The 24,588-nt window shown below is 42.9% G+C and overlaps 1 long non-coding RNA gene across 1 annotated transcript in view; it reads right to left on the bottom strand.

The window, feature by feature from the left end:
• LOC142150040 (uncharacterized) overlaps positions 1 to 24,366 on the bottom strand; it is a 29,801-nt gene extending 5,435 nt beyond the window's left edge. The window contains exon 1 of the long non-coding RNA XR_012690985.1: positions 24,303 to 24,366. This is a non-coding gene — a long non-coding RNA (uncharacterized LOC142150040). The remainder of the gene's footprint in view (positions 1 to 24,302) is intronic.
• Between the last annotated feature and the right edge of the window lie 222 nt (positions 24,367 to 24,588).

Raw genomic sequence — 24,588 nt, 5'->3', positions numbered from 1 at the left:
GGACAGATTTATATTTGGGGTAGGGCATGTCCCAGATCAACTTTAAATTTCAGTGTACAAATACGCTATCAAGTACTTGTGTGCTATATGAAAAACAGACAGTAATTTCCTTATGTGCAAAATAATAAACTAATTTGCACCCCTTGCATTGCAGCATGTTTTTGTCCAGAAAACTTGAGTAAGAAAATTTACTAATTTTTTTAATAACTTTCTTTAATTAATCAGGCTCTTAGTATTAATTCCAGCAGACTTTACTACTTCAGCAAGAAATGTAACCTCTTGTTAATTAACTCCCTCCTGCTTCAGTATGCTTCATTGTAGGCACAATACTCATGTTATTAATGAAGATATACTTGAATGTTGCAATGATATCAATGTTACTTAAATAAACCCACCAATACGGATATAAGATATATTTGAAAATAATCAGTACGAAAACTATTGCATGGTATTTGCCGCTATAAAAGTTCTTCAGCTATATCATACTTTGTTACTAACATAAATGCTCTATAGACAGTAAACACAACTTATGACAAAGGTCCAAGGGTTTCATATATCTTATATGAAAAATGATGCCTTAAATCTTTGATTGTCTTCTATGCATTTTCGCCTAAAAAAAACCCAAAATCTAACTTATATTTTCAATTTATCAACGATCAAATTGATAATTGTTTTATCAAACAATTTTTAAAAATGCTTAAAACCATTTGGTCAATGGGTATCTTAATCCTAAAACTTTTTTGTGCTTGGAAATCATTATCAACTGCAAACACTTAAAAATAAATGTATTCATTAAGCTTGTTTCCTGTTTGTAAAATTCTGAATTTATGGAAATGTAGATTACAAATTGTGATCTTAAATTACAATAAATTAGTAGAATTCAAAATGTATAGTGAAAAACAATAACAACACTCTCTTTGTATTTTGATAAAAGAGCCCCCAATATTCAATACATATAGATGTCATATTTAGTGGCTAAAAAATTTAATAATGAGGTGAATGCCATAGGCAGTGGGAAAAAAAACAGGAATACTTTGTAAATGTAGTTCAGTAAATTTTAATTATGTTGCCCAAAGTATGGAAAAACTCCTTTTCTGGAAAACCCAAGACCCAAGCATTCCGGGTTACAGATTTGATATGTATACTGTTTAATATATGTAAATACATACTATACCGATTGTGACAGAGTGACTGTTAGGGGACATAATCCACTGTGCTGGAATTACTTGTACCACAGGCCTTCAGGGTAATTAAAAATTCCCAGAAGAACAGTGAATTACTGGCCAGTAAGACCTGGCTGGAGAATTTGATGGCCCAAGAGGTCGTGACTGTCAATGTGGAAGAACACTCTCTGAGTTGGCTGTGGCCAAATGCTGTGTGTTCGCACAGATGGTTGTTTACACTTATGTCTGGGAGGGCATCTTTATATGATTATATGATTATGTCTTTTTGGCAATGGATCTGTAGACATTTTATTCTTTACCTGAGCATTAAAGGAAGGCTAGTCTAGCAATGGCATCTTGTGGACTGCAAATCATAAGAGCATGGATTAGAATGGATATACTCCTGCATATGAGTTCCACAGACGAACATTGCTGTTGAATGCTGCACTTGTGTGTCTTGATACCCAATGCTAACATAGCCCAGAGCCATACAAACTTAAACCACAGTGGGAGATCTTTGCTATTTTGGATGCCATGCATCACAAGGTTATCATTTGTACATATATGAAATCATTTCATATTAGTGGGCAATAGAAAATTATGTGTCCACAGCCAAACATCCCTTAGAGCAGGCCTGCACAGGCTATGGTTCTCCAGGTATGGTGAAACTACAAGTTGAAGCTTGATAGTTTCACAACACTTTGACAGCCACAGGTTGTCCAGGTCTGCTTTAGTACATGTGACAAAAGACTGCCTTAGGGGTATATTTACTAAACTGAGGGTTTGAAAAAGTGGAGATGTTGCCTATAGCAACCAATCAGATTTGAGTTATGTATTTAGGGCATTCTACAATGCTAGAGTCTGATTGGTTGCTATAGGCAACATCTTTACTTTTTCAAACCCGCCGTTTAGTAAATATACCCCTTAGTGTGTGACAGAAGAGCTATGTTGAGTGTAACCATTTCTATGTTTAATTTCAATTGCAATTTTAAACCTTTCCAGTGACTAGAATACTTTCTTGAAAGAAATTGGTTGAAATAATTTGAAAATAAGTAATTTATGTGCAGGTGGACCATCACTTCACTTACTATCATATAGACTAAACACTCTTCAGTTTTCTGTGCTTTGTTTTCAGAAAATTGTCTATTTATTAATATAACTACATCCACTGAAACAAGGCTTAAAACTTTTATTACTGATATACTTTTGAGTTTATTCCAACATATAGGAAATAAAATGTGTCAGTGAACAGTGATGCATAAATCAGTTTAATGTTAATTAGCAAAGACATCCATTATTATACATTATATTTTTATATGTTTTACATAATTAAAATGACTAGCTACTTTTCTTGCCAAATGCAATAAATGCGTACGGCAAAGTAGTGGATTTATGTGCAGGCCATAACAAGAAAACAAAGTAAGATGCTTTAGTTACTCTGATACTTTATGATCATTCCATGATTCAGTATGTGACAATGTTAACTAACGCCCAAATGAAATGAAATACCTTAAGGCAGTGGTTCCCAAACTTTTGCAGTTCGCGGCACCCTTAGAGTCTCCAAATTTTTTCAAGGCACCCCTCCAAAATAATTACTGAGCAGTCCTGTTTTAGAAGTAGTTGGGTCAAAAAATTGTAATAAGTATTTAGGTCATGACAGAAATACTTATTTAGTTGTATGCAAAAATGCCCCTCTGCATCCAGACACTCTGCCCCCTCTGCATCCAGACACTCTGCCCCCTCTGCATCCAGGCACACTGCCCCCTCTGCATCCAGGCACACCGCCCCCTCTGCATCCAGGCACACCGCCCCCTCTGCAACCAGGCACACCGCCCCCTCTGCAACCAGGCACACCGCCCCCTCTGCAACCAGGCACACCGCCCCCTCTGCAACCAGGCACACCGCCCCCTCTGCAACCAGGCACACCGCCCCCTCTGCAACCAGGCACACCGCCCCCTCTGCAACCAAGCACACTGCCCCCTCTGCAACCTGGCACACTGCCCCCTCTGCAACCAGGCACACTGCCCCCTCTGCAACCAGGCACACTGCCCCCTCTGCATCCAGGCACACTGCCCCCTCTGCATCCAGGCACACTGCCCCCTCTGCATCCAGGCACACTGCCCTCTCTCACGCTGTCACCCTCCTCTGCCTTCTCTCACGCTGTCACCATCCTCTGCCCTTTCTCACGCTGTCACCCTCCTCTGCCATCTGCCCTCCTCCTCTGCCATCTGCCCTCCTCCTCTGCCCTCTGTCCTCCTTCTCTGCCCTCTGTCCTCCTTCTCTGCCCTCTGTCCCCCTCCTCTGCCCCCTGTCCCCCTCCTCTGCCATCTGCCCTCCTCCTCTGCCATCTGTCCCCCTCCTCTGCCATCTGTCCCCCTCCCCTGCCATCTGTCCCCCTCCACTGCCATCTGTCCCCCTCCTCTGCCATCTGCCCTCCTCCTCTGCTCTCTGTCCCACTCCTCTGCCATCTGTCCCCCTCCTCTGCTCTCTGCCCCCCTCCTCTGCCATCTGCCCTCTTCCTCTGCTCTCTGTCCCCCTCCTCTGCCATCTGACCCCCTCCTCTGCCATCTGACCCCCTCCTCTGCCACCTGTAACCCTCCTCTGCCATCTGTAACCCTCCTCTGCCATCTGTAACCCTCCTCTGCCATCTGCCCTCCTCCTCTGCTCTCTGTCCTCCTTCTCTGCCATCTGACCCCCTCCTCTGCCATCTGACCCCCTCCTCTGCCATCTGACCCCCTCCTCTGCCATCTGTAACCCTCCTCTGCCATCTGTAACCCTCCTCTGCCATCTGCCCTCCTACTCTGCCATCTGCCCTCCTCCTCTGCCCTCTGTCCCCCTCCTCTGCCATCTGCCCTCCTCCTCTGCCATCTGCCCTCCTCCTCTGCCATCTGCCCCCCTCCTCTGCCATCTGCCCCTCTCCTCTGCCATCTGCCCCTCTCCTCTGCCATCTGCCCCTCTCCTCTGCCATCTGCCCCTCTCCTCTGCCATCTGCCCCTCTCCTCTGCCATCTGCCCCTCTCCTCTGCCATCTGCCCCTCTCCTCCGCCATCTGACCCCCTCCTCCGCCATCTGACCCCCTCCTCTGCTCCGCGCCAGCTATAGAAAAAAAGAAAGCAAACAGAAACTTACCAATCCGCGTGGCGCTAGGACCCTGCAGCCTCCTCTCTCGCGCAGCTGTCACTGACGTCGATATTCAGTGACAGCTGCGGGAGAGAGGAGGCTGCAGGGTCCTAGCGCCACGCGAATTGGTAAGTCTGTTTGCTTTCTTTTTTCTAGGGCTGGCCCACGGCACCCCAGTGACAGCGCCGCGGCACACCTGGGAGCCGCGGCGCACACTTTGGGAACCGCCGCCTTAAGGTCATTTCCCCTACATTAATATCACTAGACATAACTAACTCATGTTACCCATAGATCAGTACAGTTTATTACATTAAACTTCCTAGCTTATCATCATAGCTAGCAATAAAAAAATAACTACAGTACACCAGCCAACGCAATTCAACCATCATCTACACAATATACTCGGGCCAGGGCCGGACTGGGACTAAAAATCAGCCCTGGCATTTAAAGCACACAGGCCCACGTGTTGTGGGCCCTATGCACTATATTGTTGCACACTGATGCTGGCGCAGTGTGCGTTGCTGGTGCAGTACAACATGATGTCGTATGAGTGTGTGTGTGGGGGTATTTATTTCTCCTAATGACCCTCAACATTAAATTGTTAGCATCCATATTACATCAATAAATACCATGACAATACATTATTAGTACCCAAATTACAGCAATAAATAACCTCCCCACACACACTCCTACTACATCGATACCCACCCACATTACAGCAACCAGCATTACCCCCACATTCCAGCAACCGGTATCACCCCCCCTCCCCCCCACATTATAGCCACCAACATTACCCCCCCCCCCCCCCCACATTCCAGCAACCGGCATCACCCCCACATTCCAGCAACCAGCATTACCCCCCACATTAAAGCAACCGACATCATCCTCACATTACAGCAACCGACATCATCCTCACATTACAGCAATACCCTATCATACTTATTAGCAATACTAAGCCCCAAACATACTACAACATTGCCCCCACCATGCCACCCCATACTACAGCAATATCACCAATTATATAGGCACCACTGTAGGAAACCAATGTTTTGCTTTTTTCAAATCTCCCACAAAATAGCAACAACAGAGTACTTACACACATATAGGTAACAGGTACCCTTTTCCCTCAATTAAATTGTAATGGCAGAATTTTCATGAATCATTCCACATGAAATAAAACTAACAAATATATCAGAAAAAACATAACTATTGAACGATCATTTGAACCCAAGCGGCCGCATTAAAAGTATTTCCATCTACAGAAAAATGTCAGAGAAAAATATTTGTTTATACTACAGTAACTGGTTATGCGTCCTTTCTATTCATTTTAAATAACACAGTATATTAATTAAGGGGGATAGAGGAGGTAGGTGAGAGATAATTGGATGTGATCCATCAGTTTGATTAGATAGGAAACATTTAGATTATTTATCTGGAGACATCTACCCCCTTGACACACAGGCAGGGCTGACAAGAGGAATTTTGGGACCCAGTACAGAAACTTCTTTGGGCCCCCGTCATATTCAACAATAAGAGACTTGCCTTTGGCAGAAGTTCATATTATGCCACATAATATTACCCTCAATTCATATTTGGCCATGCAGTAGTGCCCACAAATCATATACCATACAGTATTATGCCACAATAGTGCCTCCAAATAACATTATGCCATACAGTAGTGCCCCCAAATAACATTATGCCATACAGTAGTGCCCAGACAAAAAACTCATTGACAAATAAAAATTGGTACAGCATATCAGATACTAGAGTGTGAGTCCCAGGAGCAGCAACATACACCATTTACAATGCAAACAAAAATAGATATATTGACACAATCACAGATAAAATTTATGACAAGCAGTGTTTTTTCCTCTTAATTAAAAGTCTCTGTACAGATATATATGCAAGAAAATTACAGCGCAATAATGAGCAATGCATAGTGTTTTAAACATCATTGGATACACAGAGGTGCCCCTTGTTCAACAAAGGATGGTTAAAAACACATGGCACATGAGAAAATATATGAACTTACCTGATTATGGCATCCTGTGTTCTGTATTCCTACTGGGCACGCTGGGCAATGAGCGATCTGCAGCTGTCGGCTCACACAGCCAGTCAGGAGCAGGGACCGAGGGCAGTGGTCAAAGTGGAAATTTAGAAGTGGGGGTATGGAAAATATAAGTGAATGGAGTATGAAGGCTTGAGTTTTTAATTTCTTTTAACACCTGTCCCCTCTGTGCATTCCCATTCTTCATTACTACTTGTGTTTTATGATGGCTGCTTGCCTGACATTCCCATTCTTAAGATGTCTCTCCCTTTACACTTTCTTTTACCTATGCCCCTGCACCATCTTCTCCTTTGTCCCTCTCACTTTACTCCCTGCACCCCATTCCCCCTGGCTCTCTCACTCCTATTCCAGCACCCCTCTTCCAGCACGCCCTTCCCCCTGGCTCTCTCACCCCTCTTCCAGCACCCACTTCCCCCCTGGCTCTCTCACCCCTCTTCCTGTACCCCCTTCCCCCCTGGCTCTCTCATCCCTCTTCCAGCAGCCCCTTCCTTCCTGGCTCTCACCCCTCTTCCAACACTCCCTTCCCCCCTGGCTCTCACACCTCTTCCAGCACCACCTCCTCCCTGGCTCTCTCGAACCCCTCTTCCAGCACCCACCTTCCCCCTTGCTTTCACACCTCTTCCAGCACCACCTCCCCCCTGGCTCTCTCTCACCCCTCTTCCAGCACCCACTGCCCCCCTGGCTCTCTCATCCCTCTTCCACATCCCCTTCCCTCCTGGCTCTCACCCCTCTTCCAGCACCCCCTTCCCTCCTGGCTCTCACCCCTCTTCCAACACTCCCTTCCCCCTGGCTCTCACACCTCTTCCAGCACCACCTCCCCCCTGGCTCTCTCTCACCCCTCTTCCAGTACCTCCTTCCCCCTGGCTCTCACCCTCTTCCAGCACCCCCTTCCTCCCTGGCTCTCACCCTCTTCCTTCCCCCCTGGCTCTCACCCTCTTCCTTCCCCCCTGGCTCTTACCCTCTTCCAGCACCCCCTTCCTCCATGGCTCTCACCCTCTTCCAGCACCCCCTTCCTCCATGGTTCTCACACTTTTCCAGCACCTGCTCCCCCCCTGGCTCTCCCACACTGGTGAAAACCCTGCCCCCTCGCCCCTCACGAGAATCGCGCCCCCCCCCCGCATCCCCGTGCAAAAATTAGCATACCCTCATGACTCCCGTGCAAAAATCACGGCATCCCCCCCTCCCGCGAAAATCGCGGCACCCCCCCTCCCCGCGATCCCCTCCCTAGTCAGAAAAAAAAACAACAACTGTAAAAACTGTGTCCACATTGCTAGGCACAGCGCACAAGATAAGGAGGAGGGAGCAGAGGAGCCCGTCCGTCCGTCGCACAGCAGAGGTGCAGGAATCCAAGAAGTGTCGGCCGGCCCATCTAGCCATCGGCCCTTCTGGCATTTGCCAGAAGTGCCAGGAGACCAGTCCTACCCTGACTCCGGCACACACAAACTCTTACACCTTAACATTCATTATCACATATCTATAAAAAATAAAAAATAATAAATGTGCAAATATTACATGTGTATCCAAGCTAAATCCATTGCTTTTAAACTGTTAGAAAGTAAACTATTTTTGACGCAAATTATATATTTTTACTCTTGCAGAAGCTACGATGTTCAGGTACAAAATAACTGCCGTCACACATAATTTATATCACATTTTTTGGATTTACTTATATATTTGTTAGACCAGTGCACTGCTGTGAAGTCTATGGGATATATTTACTAAATTGCGGGTTTGAAAAAGTGGAGACATTGCTATAGCAAGGAATCATATTCTAGATGTCATTTTGTAGAATGCACTAAACAAATGATATCTAGAATCTGATTGGTTGCTATTGGCAACATCTCCACTTTTTCAAACCTGCAGTTTAGTAAATTTACCCCTATGACTGGTAGCACCAAAGCACAAGACTGCAAATTTGAAGGGCTTGGTTGTGGAGGAGAAAAAACATGTAGTATCGTCTTTAGTAAAGCAAAATGTAGCTGAAAAAATAAAAATGTCTGTTTAATAAATGTGTAAAAGGGGAATTTCGCCCATGTCTGAGGACAGGAGTCTATTAATGGAGCTCATAATGGGAAGACTCCTAATATATGTCTTTCTTCGCCTAGAAAAAACAACGCCCACACAATTCTACAGTGCATAAGTTGCACATTTACGCTCAATGTTCCTGTAAGGCTCCAGTCTTCAGTGGCATTTCACCTGTATGTGACACATAAAGTGTTGAAATCTTTGAGTTTTAATCGTAGTTTACAAAGAAATTTGCAAATATGTTATGGACACAATTTATTATATAAAAAGACAAATAGTAGTTTTTTTCTTCAACACTAAATTAAAGCAGCAGTCCCACATATTTTATATTTAGTACCTTTTAAGCGTGCTTAAATGTATGAATCATCTTAGCTATTGTACAAATCATTATCTCCTTGTCAAAATCTCCCTGGAGGGGATAATATATGGCTGCCAGATACACAGACACAGGCTCTTAGCATATGATGTGAAGGCAGAGAGAAGAGGAGGAGATGGGGAGCTACCTTACATTGAGCAGACCGAGCTCATAAGGGTGTTTCAAAGCATCTCTGCCCACTACATCATGTGTCATGTGACTATGGTTGTCATAGTAATCCATGACTGTGCAGAATTTAAAATCATTAGCAGCAGCCTGAAGAAACAAACGAAGGGCAAAATGGTAAATACCAACATTATATTTATAGTCTGTCATAGAGATTTATGTTAAAAAAAAAAACATTTACTTTTCCTGGAATTGCTGCTTTAACTTAAAACAAGTTAGGTAAAACAATTTACGAAAAGCATGTATGTTAGTCTGTAAAGGAAATAGTAATAAAATATATGAAGCAAGAACGATCACAATTATTAAGCACTGGCAATAATGTTTTATAAAATGCATAATCATCTGGTGCTTCACTGCAAAGTAAAACATACTTTGGTAGAGTAAAGTTTTCAAAAAAAATTAAATAATTCTTAATTTTATAACAAAGAAAGAAAGACTTTTTAAAATATAAATAACCTATTTTAAGATGAAAATGAAACAAAATAAACATGATATATGAAATGATTAATAATGTATTTAACCCTTTCATGATTGGAAGCAGTTTGAATACCTCACCCCTGGGACTGGCAGGTTTCAGGCCGGGGGCGCACAGGCGGCCGCATCACATGACACGCAATGCGGCCGCGTCATAAGACGCCGGTAATATTAAGAAATTATTGCATCCACGGGGGGGGGGGGGGGGGGGGAATGGGGGGAGTCGGCCGGCCCGAACAGCCGTTAGAGTGAGCGGCCCGTGTGCCCGCTGCCCCCTTGCCTCCCAGTCCAGCCCGCCCCTGGTTACTGCCTCAATATTCTTGTTATGGTCTACCACTGTGAGGTGCCTGTCTAAATAGAAGTCGGTATCTTAAACAATCATGGTATCTTCTAAATACTAGTCAATGCCAGTATGGCATTACTCTACTAATTATGTCAAAGGAAGCAAACGAGAACACATTTGCCAAAAAATTCCCTATGTATTTTCTATATGCTAGGGAATGTGAGCTTTGTTATACCAAAATTATAATTTATTGTTATATTATATAGTCTGCAACAAATCTTAAATAAAAATAATTGTAATAATGACATTTAAAGTTATTCCATGTATATTATCCTTGGTGTTTATGCTGTACATGCAGTGGGGATATTTTATTACTAAATGAACGATGAAAAAAAGTAGAGGCCTACTGAATTGTCTGGAACCACATTATGTTTTCTTAAACTGATATTTATATTTACATATTGGAATAATATGCTGTATAGTAGGAACTATTGTGTAAAAAGATTTTCTATGACCAAAAAGGCATTTTTCCTGTGTGTGAAGTGTTGTGATTCATGTGGCTTCAATACCCTTTGATCATTGATTGTAATCTATCTCCCTACACCTGACATCTCGTCACTACTACCATTGCTCATGCACAACATTTTGAAATCCATTTATTCAGGTTTAATATAAAAAAATCTCAAGAGATCTTTCCATTCTCAAGGCTGTGCAAATAGCTCACACATCCCTTTAGACTTAGTGAAAGCAGTATATATATATATATATATTGTAACAAAGGGAGGCATTTTTCTGACAAGAGGCAGAGAAAGTATACAAACAGAATAAAACATTGGCACAGTTATGCACCTAGGTTGAGATTAAACCAGGTAAAAACGTATGTGTAGTTTAAAGTTTGTTAACTTACATGATTTCCTCTCAGCAAACAGACAGGGTGTGTCTGTGCAAACAGAGCCCTGATGGGTATTTTCTTTTAAAGAGAAGGTGGTTGTGTCACCTGTCCATCAAGCTAAGGCTGGGGGAGGAGTAACATGTATAAAAGCTTGTTTGTATCATTTGTGCAGGGAGATCAATGCTGGGTAAGCTGGCTGGTCTTGAGAGAGCTGAGCTATGTCTAGCTAGCGTTTAGGGTCTCCAAGAAATGCTGTGAAATCTTTACGGTTTCAAAACATTTACCATCCTGACAATAAAACTACATAAAAAGGAAGAAGTTGTTCGCGTATGCTTCTGCAGTAGCGGGCTTTTGCCACAAGTGGTGTCAGGAGTGGGATGATCCGGGAACCAAGTTTCCGCTACCCAACCGCGCAGACGTCAACATGGAGGAAGTACTGAGAACCCTCATGAATGTGGCCGCTGTGCAGTAAGAACAGCAAGCTCAGATGCTACGAGTTGCCGAGGCACAGGTGGAAAACACAAGGCTCTTAAGAGAAGAGTTAAGCCAGGTGAGGCATGACAGAAATGAACCACTTGGTCCTGTTCTCCAGAAAATGTCGCCAGGTGATGACATAGAAGCATATCTGGTGTCCTTTGAGAGATTTGCAAAAAGGGCAAAATGGCCTCCTAAAGACTGGGCTGAGAGGCTGGCGCCATATCTGATTGGTGAAGCTCAGCTAGCTTATATGGATCTAGAAGAGGAACGGGCCTCTGACTATCTGTGCCTAAAGTCTGAGATATTGGCTCGCATTGGAGTTTCTGGGCCAGGCCGAGCCCAGCGCTATCACCAATGGCGCTATGATAGAGAAAAACCGGTCAGAGCGCAAGTGGCTGAGCTTTCTAAAATTTTAAAGAAATGGCTGCAGCCTGAGGGGAATCGCCTTCTCGGATTATTGAAGTTCTGGCGATAGATCACTGCATCCGGGGGCTGAACCGCGATTTGCAAAGGTGGGTTCTGCAATCAGACCCACAAACTTATGAGGAGCTTGCCACCGTGGTAGAAAGGTTTTGTGCGCTACAGCAAATGACTAAAGAACCTGCATTTGTGCCAAAGCCGCTGCCACGCCAAAAGCCAGGTTTGACAATCCTTGCCACAGGGCCCAATGGCAAAACTGCTTTGGACAGAGGGCCAGGTGCAAAGCTGTCTAATCTGAAGTGTTTTGAATGTGGTGAGCCAGGCCACTTTAAGGCAGAGTGTCCTAAACTACAGGAACCCATGGACTGTTCCATGGCACATATTGGGCCTGCATTTCCAAGCTGTTTTACCATGAGTCCCACATCAGGAAGTCCTTGTTTGTTCCGGGTGACTGTGCTAATCAACCAAAACCTTGTTCTGGCCTTGGTTGACTCAGGGAGTGAACTCTCATTGGTTTCCAGGTCTGCCTTACCCGAAACCATAACTTCTCGGTTGCCCAAGGTGAAGATTCTTTGCGTACATGGCACGACAGAGGAGTATGAAAGAACAATACTACCAGTCACAATCAAAGACAAAACTGTTAAGGTGGTAGCTGCCATAGCACCTAAACTCCCATATCTATTCATTTTGGGGCGAGACATCCCACTGTTTAATGATGTCATTGGTGAGCGGATCCGGCCGGACATGCCGGTAACTGATGCAACGGTCGGAAGCCCGGTCTTAAAGTAACCGCCTAAGAATCCACAACATCTGGGCATCGATCTTTGGGAACCGCCAAACCGGAATGCCATCCTGGGAGTCACAGCAGGAGTTCCACAAAAGCATCCACCTGTGGGGAAACATGGACAGTCCAAACTAGCATTGGTCGGTGATGTCGGAGATGAGCCCATCCCGTCTGTCAGTGTGGATACGGACTGGTCCGCAATACCAATTTTGTTTCCTTTGCAGGACTTTGCTCAACTTAATGATGCCACTTTGGAACATGCCTTCATAAGTGTGACTGAGGTAAATGGGGTAGCAAAAGCCGCCCAGCCTGCAGAAGGTATGCCATATTTTATTGTTAAAAATAATTTTCTGTATAGAGTTGCTACTGTGCAGGGGGATAAAGTAGAACAATTAATGGTTCCTCAGGTCCATGTAACCCTAGTGTTAAAAGCAGCACATACACATGTCTGTGGGGGACACCTAGGGGAGGATAAAACACGGGAACGAGTTCTGCTTAGGTTTTACTGGCCCGGTGTACACATGGCAGTGAAAAAGTATTGCCGGCCCTGTCCCATTTGTCAGAGAACCTGTCCCAAACCCATGTACAGGGCACCTCTCATTCCTATTCCAATAGTACAAGTTCCCTTTGAACGGATAGCTATGGACCTTGTGGGGCCACTGGAAAAATCTGCACGTGGGCACCAATATATACTAGTGGTGCTTGACTATGCAACCAGGTATCCAGAGGCAATTCCCCTATGAAACATAAAGTCCAGCACCATAGCTAAGGAACTTGTATTGATATTTACACGCTTTGGAATACCCAAAGAAATTTTCACAGATCAGGGTACTCCATTCATGTCTAAACTGATGAAGGACATGTGCCAGTTGCTAGGGGTTATGGCATTTCACACCTATGTATACCATCCACAAACAGATGGCTTGGTGGAATGCTTTAACCGCACATTAAAGCACATGCTCAGGAAAGCAGCGGCTCAAGAAAAAAAAGATTGGGACTCTCTTATTCCCTATTTGATGTTTGCCATCCGTGAGGTACCTCAAGCTTCAACAGGGTTTAGTCCCTTTGAGTTATTGTTTGGGAGACAGCCCAGGGGTATCTTGGATATGTTAAAAGAAGGGTGGGAGCAGCAAGGTCCCAGGGAGCCAAATCTGGTACAATTTGTGTCATAAATGTATGAGAGGCTAGGAAAGATAGGGCCCATTGTGCAGCAACATTTAAAAGAGGCTCAGGAACGACAGAGAAAAAGTTATGATAAAAGTGCTGTTGTTCGATCTTTCAAGCCTGGGGACAAGGTCCTAGTCCTGGTTCCAACCCAGGAAAGCAAACTTTTCACCCATTGGCAGGGTCCATATGAAGTTTTAGAGGCTGTCGGTCCTGTCAATTACAGAGTCTGCCAGTTAGGTAGGAGAAGGGAGGAGCAAATATACCATGTTAACCTCCTTAAACCTCGGCATGATGAGGAAGCCTCTCCTCAGGTAGTGAGTACTGCCATTGAAAAGTCTGAAGTGCCCATAGAGCCAGCTTTGTCCATTCAGCAGAGACAACAGACTGAAGAAATGATTCGCCGAAACAGGGATGTCTTCTCTTCCATTCCTGGGCGCTCTACCTTAATCGAACACAACATTGTCACTGCGCCAGGAGTCATTGTAAAGCAGAAGCCTTATCGTATTCCAGAAGCCAGGCGGGTGGATGTGGGGAAGGAGGTCGAGAAGATGTTCCAGTTAGATGTAATTGAAGAGTCCACTAGTGAATGGAATAGTCCCATTGTGCTTGTCCCGAAACCCAATGGGACAATTAGGTTCTGCAATGACTTTAGGCGCCTAAACAGTATGTTGCAGTTTGATGCCTATCCGATGCCACGTGTGGATGAACTAGTGGAAAATCTTGCTGGTAGCAATTATTTAACAACCCTTGATCTAACAAAGGGTTATTGGCAAGTTCCCCTGACTTCCATGGCCAAGTTAAAGACTGCATTTGCCAACCCTGATGGTCTCTATCAATATAAAGTCCTACCCTTTGGGTTGCATGGGGCACCTGCCACCTTCCAAAGGGCCATGAATAAATTGCTACGACCTCACACAGCTTATGCAGCTGCTTACCTGGATGATATAGTGATTTATACCCCAGACTGGGGATCACATTTAGCCAAAGTTGAGGCGGTCTTAGCTTCATTAAGGTCAGCAGGATTAACAGCTAACCCAGAGAAATGTGCCATAGCCATGAGAGAAACCAAATATTTGGGGTACATTGTTGGTCGAGGGCATGTAAAACCCCAGCTAGACAAAGTGGAGGCAGTCAAAAATTGGGCAAGACCAGAAAAAAATTCTCAGTTAAGAACCTTTTTAGGCTTAGTAGGTTACTACAGGCGGTTTGTAAGCCACTTCGCCACTTGAGCTGTTCCACTTATGTTAAAAAAAAGTTGTCCAGATAGATTAACCTGGTCTGACTCTTCAGAAACCGCCTGGTCTGATCTTCGGTTAGCTCTTTGTTCCTCTCCAGTTCTACAAGCACCAGATTTTACCCAGAGGTTCTTCCTCCAAACTGATGCTTCTGGTGTTGGCTTAGGTGCAGTCTTGTCACAGGAGAAGAATGGAGTAGAAAACCCTATCCTGTACCTAAGTCGGAAATTGCTTCCAAGGGAACAAAAATATGCCACTGTGGAGAAAGAATGTCATGCCATAAAATGGGCTACAGAAGCTCTGCGTTATTATCTCCTAGGCAGGGAGTTCACCTTAATAACAGACCATGCACCATTAAGATGGATGCAGAACAACCGGGAGGTAAATGCCAAGGTAACCCGCTGGTTCTTGGCACTGCAACCTTTCAAGTTCTCAGTAGAACATAGACCTGGGATTCTGCACAAGAATGCAGATGCGTTGTCACGAAAATATGCGCTCCTCGCGAAGTCCGCGTCCCCCTACTTGGAGACGCTAGGGGGAGGTATGTGTAACAAAGGGAGGCATTTTTCTGACAAGAGGCAGAGAAAGTATACAAACAGAATAAAACATTGGCACAGTTATGCACCTAGGTTGAGATTAAACCAGGTAAAAAAGTATGTGTAGTTTAAAGTTTGTTAACTTACATGATTTCCTCTCAGCAAACAGACAGGGTGTGTCTGTGCAAACAGAGCACTGATGGGTATTTTCTTTTAAAGAGAAGGTGGGTGTGTCACCTTTCCATCAAGCTAAGGCTGGGGAAGGAGTAATATGTATAAAAGCTTGTTTGTGCCATTTGTTCAGAGATATCAACGCTGGGTAAGCTGGCTGGTCTTGAGAGAGCTGAGCTATGTCTAGCTAGCGTTTAGGGTCTCCAAGAAATGCTGTGAAATCTGTACGGTGTCAAAACATTTACCATCCTGACAATAAAACTACATAAAAAGGAAGAAGTTGTTCGCGTGTGCTTCTATATATACATATACATGTATATGTCTATATACACACGTACCATTCATTCCAATTTAGTAGCAGTACAGAAGACTATTTTACCCGGTAATTAGATATATTTACCGAAAAGAAATAACAAACAAACAATAGTAAACATTGCACGCATACAGAGATTCAATTATATAAGTCATACTTGCTTACCTTTTGTACCAAGGGTATAAATAGTACAGGCGATGTGATGAAGTGATTCACAAATTACATCATCAAGCTATAGGATTACCAGAAATTCATGAGTTTCTCGGACATGTGATATCAGTTCAGTTTGTTGCAGGATGTTCATATTCCCAAGCCAATGTGAAGTGTGTACTCTCTGCTATTCACATGTAAAGTATTTCACAATATCAAATTTGCAGCCATTCAATTGTACTGTTTCCTCACCCCAAATTACTGATACAGTGAGGGAAGTTGTACACCCTCATATGACAATGTAAGAATGGTGGGAGAACATATGTGACATATACCCCATTCTCCCCTTGTTAAATATGCTCCACCACCAATCTCCCCATGTCACATGGGACCTAAACCTCCACCACACACAGGTTTCTACCTGATGCAGCATCCAGCGAAAAGTAGTAGTTCTGGTCTTCATAGCTGCTCCCACCTGCTGTTGGGAAGAAACTTTGCACAGACCATGGACAACATTGAGTAGCAGCATTAGCTGTATAGAGCACTAGCCTGGACATCGGAAGGAGGAGGAGCAGGTCAGCCCCCTGCTCGGTTTGGCTGTGCACACTGCCAACCTATGCATCCTGCTGTGGACTGGCAAACAGGGAGCTGAGCCACTCAGGAGGGACCTGCTCTCCACTGACAGCAGGAATACATTTACAATGCCAGGAAGATGACACATGTATAGCACTGCATTTTCTTGGGCACCAAGAAGTGGTCATACTGGGCCCGAAATTACCATTGGCAGTCCTGCTGCTGAGTAACCCATGAACCCTCTAGGTGCAAATGTGCAAAGTGCTATTTAAGCATTACCTACTGTGCTTCTTCTTATGCCTTCCCCACCTACCCCATTAAAGTATTGATTTCAAATTACTGTATTTGACTGAATAGCACAAAATTGAATAAGTCTGTGCTCTGAAAAAGCTCATCACTACTTTGTAAATCAAGACTTTTACTCATTTCAATATGTGACTAATATAGGTACCTTTACTTTTGAGTTATTTGTACTGCTCCAGTCATAGAAATATACAATTTAAAGACAGATAAGATCCACTTGGCCCATCTAGTCTGCCCATTTTTTAACCTGTGGTAACCTCAAACCCTATTTGATTCTTGTTTCTTTGTAAGGATATCCTTATGTCTATCCACAGCATGCTTAAATTGCTCTACTGTACAGTCATGGTCAAAAGTTTTGAGAATGATATAAATATTGGTTTTCACAAAGTTTGCTGCTTCAGTGTTTTTAAACCTTTTTGTCAGATGTTGCTATGGTATACTGAAGTAAAATTACAAGCATTTCATAAGTGTTAAAGGCTTGTATTGACAATTACATTAGGTTTATGCAAAGAGTCAATATTTGCAGTGTTGACGCTTCTTTTTGAAGACCTCTGCAATTCGCCGTGGCATGCTATCAATCAACTTCTGGGCCACATACTGACTGATGGCCGACCCATTCTTGCCTAATCAATGCTTGGAGTTTGTCAGAATTTTTGGGTTTTTGTTTGTCCACCCGTCTCTTGAGGATTGACCACAAGTTCTCAATGGGATTAAGGTCTGGGGAGTTTCCTGGCCATGGACCCAAAATTTCGATGTTTTGGTCCCCGAGCCACTTAGTGACTTTGATAAGTGCATCAGTTATATGTTATAAAAAAGACCCACTTTGATGCATAGACTGTTATTACCTCCAGTGACTCTACTCATCATAAGGTACTTTAGGTGAGGTAGCAGCATTAATAGCAGTACAAACCTGGAACAATGGCAATGAGACAGGACAGTCAGTTGGAATATGAACCTCCCGGTATCCCTGGACTGGATCTAGTCTCCCTCTGTTTCTCTGTGCTGGAACTGGGCTTACTCTGTTACTAGTACAGGACCCCCCTCTGCTTCTTTGGGCTGGATCTGGGCCCCCCTGCTTTTCTGACAGCTTGTACAGGACTCATGGCAGCTTACTCTCTGGCTGGGACAAGCACTCTTCTGGGACTGACAATTCCCTCTTATACTTAGCTTAGCAATCTTGCTGTTTTCCTGATAGTTCGGAATCTTTCGTAATTAAACTGGTAGCCTTGTCTATATGTTTGCAGTTCTCTCTGTTAATATTGCAGATTGCTCTGTGAGAATTCTATCTTTGCCTATGAGATGTGCAGCCCTTCTCATCTCTTACAGTCCCTAAGTGGTATGCACTCTCTGTCTGTCCTTAGTACACTTATGCACACAGTACCCGCTCTCGCCATGTTTGTTTCTCTCCAGCAGCCTCAGCAGCTGTACAGATACTTGTTTCTGTGACTCTGTGGCTCCATGGGAAATGACATGTGACCCACTAGTGGCTGCACTTATATCCTCCTTTGCCACTCCCCCCATGTTTCTCCTTCTTCTCCCCTTGCTCTGGGGCAAAAACCCCTCTTGGCAGACTTTGACATCACATTCTGTGTACATGCCCCTTAAGCTGTAGTTAATGACTATTAATTAAGAGAGCATACATTTTACATTCCTCTTTAAGTGGAAATTGGAAGATTACAAAATATTATTACAAAGCCCCGTGTGACTACTTCATCTTATAAGTCTAGTTATGCTTCTGAATTTGGGGATAAAATTAAAAATTAGGAAGTTTAAAAAAATTTGGAATTTTATCGTTTATAAGATGCAGTAGTCACACGGGGCTTTGTAATAATATTTTGTAATCTTGCATTTTCCACTTAAAGAGGAATGTAAAATTTATGCTCTCTTAATTAATAGTCATTTATAGTCATTAATTAAGTAGTAATTAGTAATTTTAGGTTGTTTCATCTTCCCAAAACATTAAAATCATTTTATTATACCCCATGATTAAATATACACATTTAGGGATATTTTGCATTACATTTATCTTCCTTCTATACAGTACACATACAAAATGTTTACAATGCTAGATATGCTACTTGGCTGAGATTGGCATTACTTATTTAAAATAATTATTGCTGTCAATAAAGGAATGCAGCTTCAGCTATTTACATATAATGCAAAATGCTATAAATCCATCTGGCAGGCTCTGTAGAAGCATTTTTTTTTTTTTTTTGAGAAGCATACATAAATAACTGTAGGAAGAGATGGCCCTTCATCCTACTCCTCCTGATAAGGTTGGCATTATATGCCTAGGTCCTGTCCCGATCTGGGATATTGCCCACCTTGTGTTGTCTCCAGAGGACAGGAAGTGATACTGCGCTTTTAGTGTTTGATATTTGTAATGCATGTTGATCGTATTGCTTGATGCGGCCATAGGCCTCCTGTGCACCTCCATCAAGCACAGGCCGTGCAAATACGACCCACAGTTGTATCAAGAACTATCTGGTGGCCAGGTGCTGGCCCAAAACATTCAATAGGGGTTTGGCCCGTGGTCAATTCCTCCTGCCCAGCCCAACCCACCCCTAATTGTTTTCCATATACTATAAGCACCTAGTCCTTCCTAGGCATTGCTGCTGTTGGAAAAAAATCTATTAAATGGAAATGCTTACATATACTTCTGTAGAAAGATTGTAGTTCATTGTTATCCATGACATCATGACATGTGATGTTACTAGTACAGATAGTTGAATTTCTTTGGGTGGTGCCAATGGCACTTTTTTTCTCTGTCCTCCACTTGTTATAGGGCCCTTGATGGACAGATTTTGTTTTCAAAAACTTTTTGCATTTTGAGGCCACTTCTCATGGTGCTACCTACTGATCACCTTTGTCAACTGATGCCAAGCTACAAAGTGTCATGTTCTGCACTCGAAATCCATACTGACTACTATTCCAATACTGACTGATGTAGTACACTCAGCTACTGTATGAGTGGGTGGAAATGGATAGTGAATAAAGAGGAGAGATGACATGGAACCTATGGAAACAGTGAGTCTGTCTCTGAAGATAACAGCTACCCTGATTCATAGCCAGTCCAGCAGATACTACAGTCTACTGTTGCTGAGGACAACTGTTCTAGATCTAAATAACTCTAAGGGGTAAATGTATTAACCTGTGAGCTCTGCAACTCGCTGATATTCGGCAACTTTGAAAGCTACATTTAAAACAGCAATGTCTTTAAGGGGAAAACTTGAAAAAAATCATATTTTGCCCTCTGAATCGGCTGGCGGTCTTATGGCTGCCATCTGTATTGTATGAAAGCGACAAGGGGTGATATGTATTGTATGGCGGTCCCAAGGGTGCTGTGTATTGTGTTGCGGTCACAAGGGTGCTGTGTATGTGAGTCGGTCACAAGGATATTGTATGGCAATCTCAAGGGTGCAGTGTATTGTGTGATGGTCACAAGGTTGCTGTGTATTGTGTAGCATCACAAGGGTGCTGTGTTGTCTTCTGCTGCTGTAGTACATCCACTTCAAGGTTGGATGTGCTGTGCATTCAAAGATACTCTTATGCATACCACCCATGGTTAATTGAGTTACTGTCGCCTCCATATCAGCTAGAACCAGACTGGTTTGTCGCTCACTGGACGTTTTTGGTTTTGGTTTTGAGCACCATTCTTTGTAAACTCTAGAGTCTGTTGTGTATTAAAATCCCAAGAGATCAGCAGTTCCTGAAGTACTGAATCAACCCGTATGGCACCAACAATCATTGCACAGTAAAAGTTACTTAGATCACATTTCTTTTCTATTATACTGTTTGGTCTGAACAATTATTTAAATTTTTGACTATGTATGTATGCTTTTATGCATTGAGTTTCTGCCACATGATTGGCTAATTAGATATCTGCTGTCACAACTATATTGCTTACCTGCTATTGTTGGCGCAACTCAGAGGAAGGTGCAGAGTCTAACGTGCCCCTGAAATTCACCAGGGACCCCCTCAAGGAGGTATGAACTCTGCTGCAGGGACACGCAGTTCGCGGTCCTCCCACGAGTCAAATAGCGAGATACAAGAGGTGACATACAGGCCGGGTCGGTAACGTTCTGGAAGAAAGAAGTACACAAGACTATCCAGAAGGATGGTGAGACAAGCCGGGTTGGTATCATTCAGGAAGCGCAGTACAAGGGGAGATCCAAATAGAAGTGGTCAAACGGTCCGGGTCAGAAAGGTCACAGGCAAAACAAGGAAGGTCAGGAACAATGCAGGAAACTGGTAAAACACTGGAGGCAGGAAGACCTGATACTCTTACACTGGTAGGAGGGCCAGGAAGTGTTTTACAGTGCAAAGGGCCAATGAGAGACATTGCTGCAGCGCTGTCATAATAGCGCCAGGAAGATCAGTGCATAGTGTCCCGTCGCCTAGCAACGGGACGCATTAGTAAACCTCGGGTGGCCCGGACCGGACGCGCTGGGGGAAATCACAGGCGGCCGTCCCGGAGAGATCGCGGGATGGCGCCTGACATCTGCATTAACTAGCAGGTGTACATAACAAAGTGAATGATGAATCGTTATGTATATGGATCAATATAGATACATAAAATAGACAATGTATTTATTTATATATATATATATATATATATATATATATATATATATATATATATAAATATATCCACCAAGATATATATATATACGACCACCAAAATGAGCTTTTAGAACAGTTAGGGTAGAGCTCTTCACCTTTAGCAGCCACCTTTTCCATAGAGCTTAATGTGCTCACAGATACTCAGATGCCCCCAGGTCTTAAGCTCAGAGTAGTAAAAGCTCATCGAAGATGGCCGTAGCTCAGATGGAACTGAGGGCGCTAGCCCAGACTTGAGCAGGTGGTCAGTGGCAGGCCAAGGTCAGGGGTCCCAAGCAAACAGGCAAGTCAATATCCAAGCAGAGGTCAGGGTCACTGGTGAAATAGCAAAGTCCAGAATACTAGCCAAAAAGGTCAGGGAAACAGGCAAACAGGCAAGGTCCAAGGTGCAGCAAGAGTCACAACAGTAGATCAGGCAGACAGGAATCCAACAACAGGTCAGCACAGCACAAGACTGGAAACGCTATAACCGGCAGGGAGGTCCAGTCTTCCCTGCCTTAAATACCCAGAGCAGACAATGAGAACCAAGCAGCCCAGCCTAAACTAATCAGCCACAGGAGGCTGATTATAAATTCCTCCCCAATACGCACACGCCCAGCTAATTTCCCCATCAGGACGCAGCGTTTTGACAGCTCGGCGTCTGGCCGTTGTCTTGGCAGCAGTCGGCCGGAGAAGTGACGTCCCAGTCGTCAAGGAGATGGCCGGGATACCAGGCACAGAGGAGAGCGAGCCACGGTGGCAATGGACACTGCCGCGGCTCGTACCACATAAATTCAAGTTTTATTTTTTTATTTATTTTTCTTAAGTCTTCAGCACCATGTACTTTGTCAATGTTAAAAACCGAAAAATTAGCATTTTTCATGCATATTTCTGTTAAAACACTTTATAAATAAAAATAATCAACTATTGTTTGTATTTGTTGTCTTGAATGGTCAATAAAATAACATAACTTCACCTCTCAACTGTCCCGATTCCATCAGGATAGTCCTTATTTTCGTGGACTATCCTGATCAGCCAGGAGCTTGTCACGGCATGAGGGACAGCTGGACATATTTCCACTCTTCACTTTATGTACATGCTGTGTGAACCAGTTAGTGGTGCACACTTTATATAAGGGAAGATGGAAGGGAGATGTAGGTGGTTGGAGGGAAGAGCACATTATGCCCTCCATGGTGCTGGCCACACCCACACACAGCTGGCCACACCCACACATCGCTGGTCACACCTCCGCTGGCATGGCACTTCTCGCAGTAGGCCTTTTATAATTTTCAGCCCTAGGCCTATATAGCCCTCAATCTAGCCCTGAATCTATTTACTTTTATAGGTTATAAGCCCCCTCTGCATAACCTCCCAACCTAGCAATCCAGTGCTTTACATTGGTTCCTGTTCTGGGACTCCATTGTCTTACAGTTTCTCATCAGCTTCCTCTGCTGATCATTAAGCTTTAATTACATCCTGTACTTGCATTATGCAAGGTAGTGGCAGGATTATTTTCTTTAAATATTATTCATGGGTTTGTGTTCTTAGTGTTTTTACAATTTATAATGTATCTTGGCATAAATGCACCCGATGTGTTACATTATTACGTCATAAGAAAAATTGCCTTTGACTTATATACACAATACAATCCTAATGCATATGATCTTTTGTGGCAATGCTTTGTTCTGGGTTTCCCTAGTGTTATTTTTTATACATTTGTAATTTTTCTACTGTACTCAGTCTCTGCATGCTGTATGCCATTGCTGGTATTTCCTGTACTGACTAAAAATGAAATAACTTATCTCATAAATATGCACCATTACTATTAAGATTATTTCAAAACATTTTGATTAGTGTTTACCTTTGCTTCAAAGAGCTATTTAGCTATTTTTAATGTCAGTTTAATCTTCAAACAGAGTAGTTCAATGTACTTTGCATTAATGAGTTTTAAATCCAAAATTAAAATTGGTCCACTAATTTCAACCAGGAAATGGGGAAAATAAAGATTTAAATCCCTAAGCTATGTGAGATATGTCTTGAATTAATAATAGAAAATTAATTGTTTTATGAAGATTTTTCAATCTTGTTTGTCTACCTTAATAGCTATACAAAATCAATTGCAAAAAGCATGTCGCTTAGGGCCCAGCATGAGTGTATATGCTAAGATATCCTCAATTTTTTATGCATTCAAATAATTTCAGGGTTAAGGAAAACAATGATTGCAATTTTTAATAGCTTTATATTCTCTAAAGTGCTGTGTAATCTAAATGACTTAGATTCCAAATGGAAATGGGCATTTAAGTATGCCTATTGTAATAAGAATGAAATAGGGAAAACTCAAGAACATATTTGACTGAATTTTAAGTATGGATGTTGAAACTATATTTGCGGTATAATATTAATCTACAATTTTATTATTAAACTTTTTTTTTCACCAAACGTTAAAGTAAAATATACCACACTGATTTGCATCTACTTTTTTTCCACCCAAAATCGTTCTCACCAAATATGTATTTACTCTCGGTGCCCCTAAATTATCAAGATAAATTGCCATACTTTCAGATAATGGTTTTCCTTTTTTTCTGAGCAAACCTGGAAGTCCCAGTTTTTCATTTCAAAATTATGAGAGCTCTATACTGGATGCACCTGTGCAACAGATTACACCTTATACATCATTCATCATAATACAACTGCTGTATAAGATAATACTCCCTCTACATCATAAGCTATCTCTTTCTTATTTATTTTCTTGCTGGATTAACATTATTATTTTCTTAATACACTGCATCTAATATTGTCCTTATTACTTTAGTTACTATTTTATTGTATTTACATATCTGTATTTTCCCATTTCACAGTGCTGAGTAATATGCTGATGCTGTATACAAAAGGGTAATGATTATAGGTGAGATACAGTTTACTAAATCTCCATGTTATATGTGATTTGCAATAGAAAAACTATATTAGTGTAAGCTTGGTGTCACAATTCGGGGTCTTAATCACACTTACCATATTCACCACTGTCATATCACAGCTATCCGGTCCCTCCTGGTTACCTGCGACATTTCTGAGCACCATTTCTTCGATTGTAAACAAACACATAGGGGTAAATGTATCAATGTCCGGATTCTTCAACTCCGGCGAGATCGGCGTCTTCAGCGCTTAAATTTAAAGCGGCGCTGCCTTGTAAAGGGACCATCTTGGAATCTGTCAGGTGATCTTTCCAGCCCAACCAGATTCAGCAGCTGTTATCACATGATCTGTGCAACCAATTGCTATTATGACCACCTTATAT

The sequence above is a fragment of the Mixophyes fleayi genome, chromosome 4 (assembly GCF_038048845.1).
Source record: "Mixophyes fleayi isolate aMixFle1 chromosome 4, aMixFle1.hap1, whole genome shotgun sequence".
Classification (NCBI taxonomy): Eukaryota; Metazoa; Chordata; class Amphibia; order Anura; family Limnodynastidae; genus Mixophyes; species Mixophyes fleayi.
This window is presented reverse-complemented; position numbering and strand designations above follow the sequence as displayed.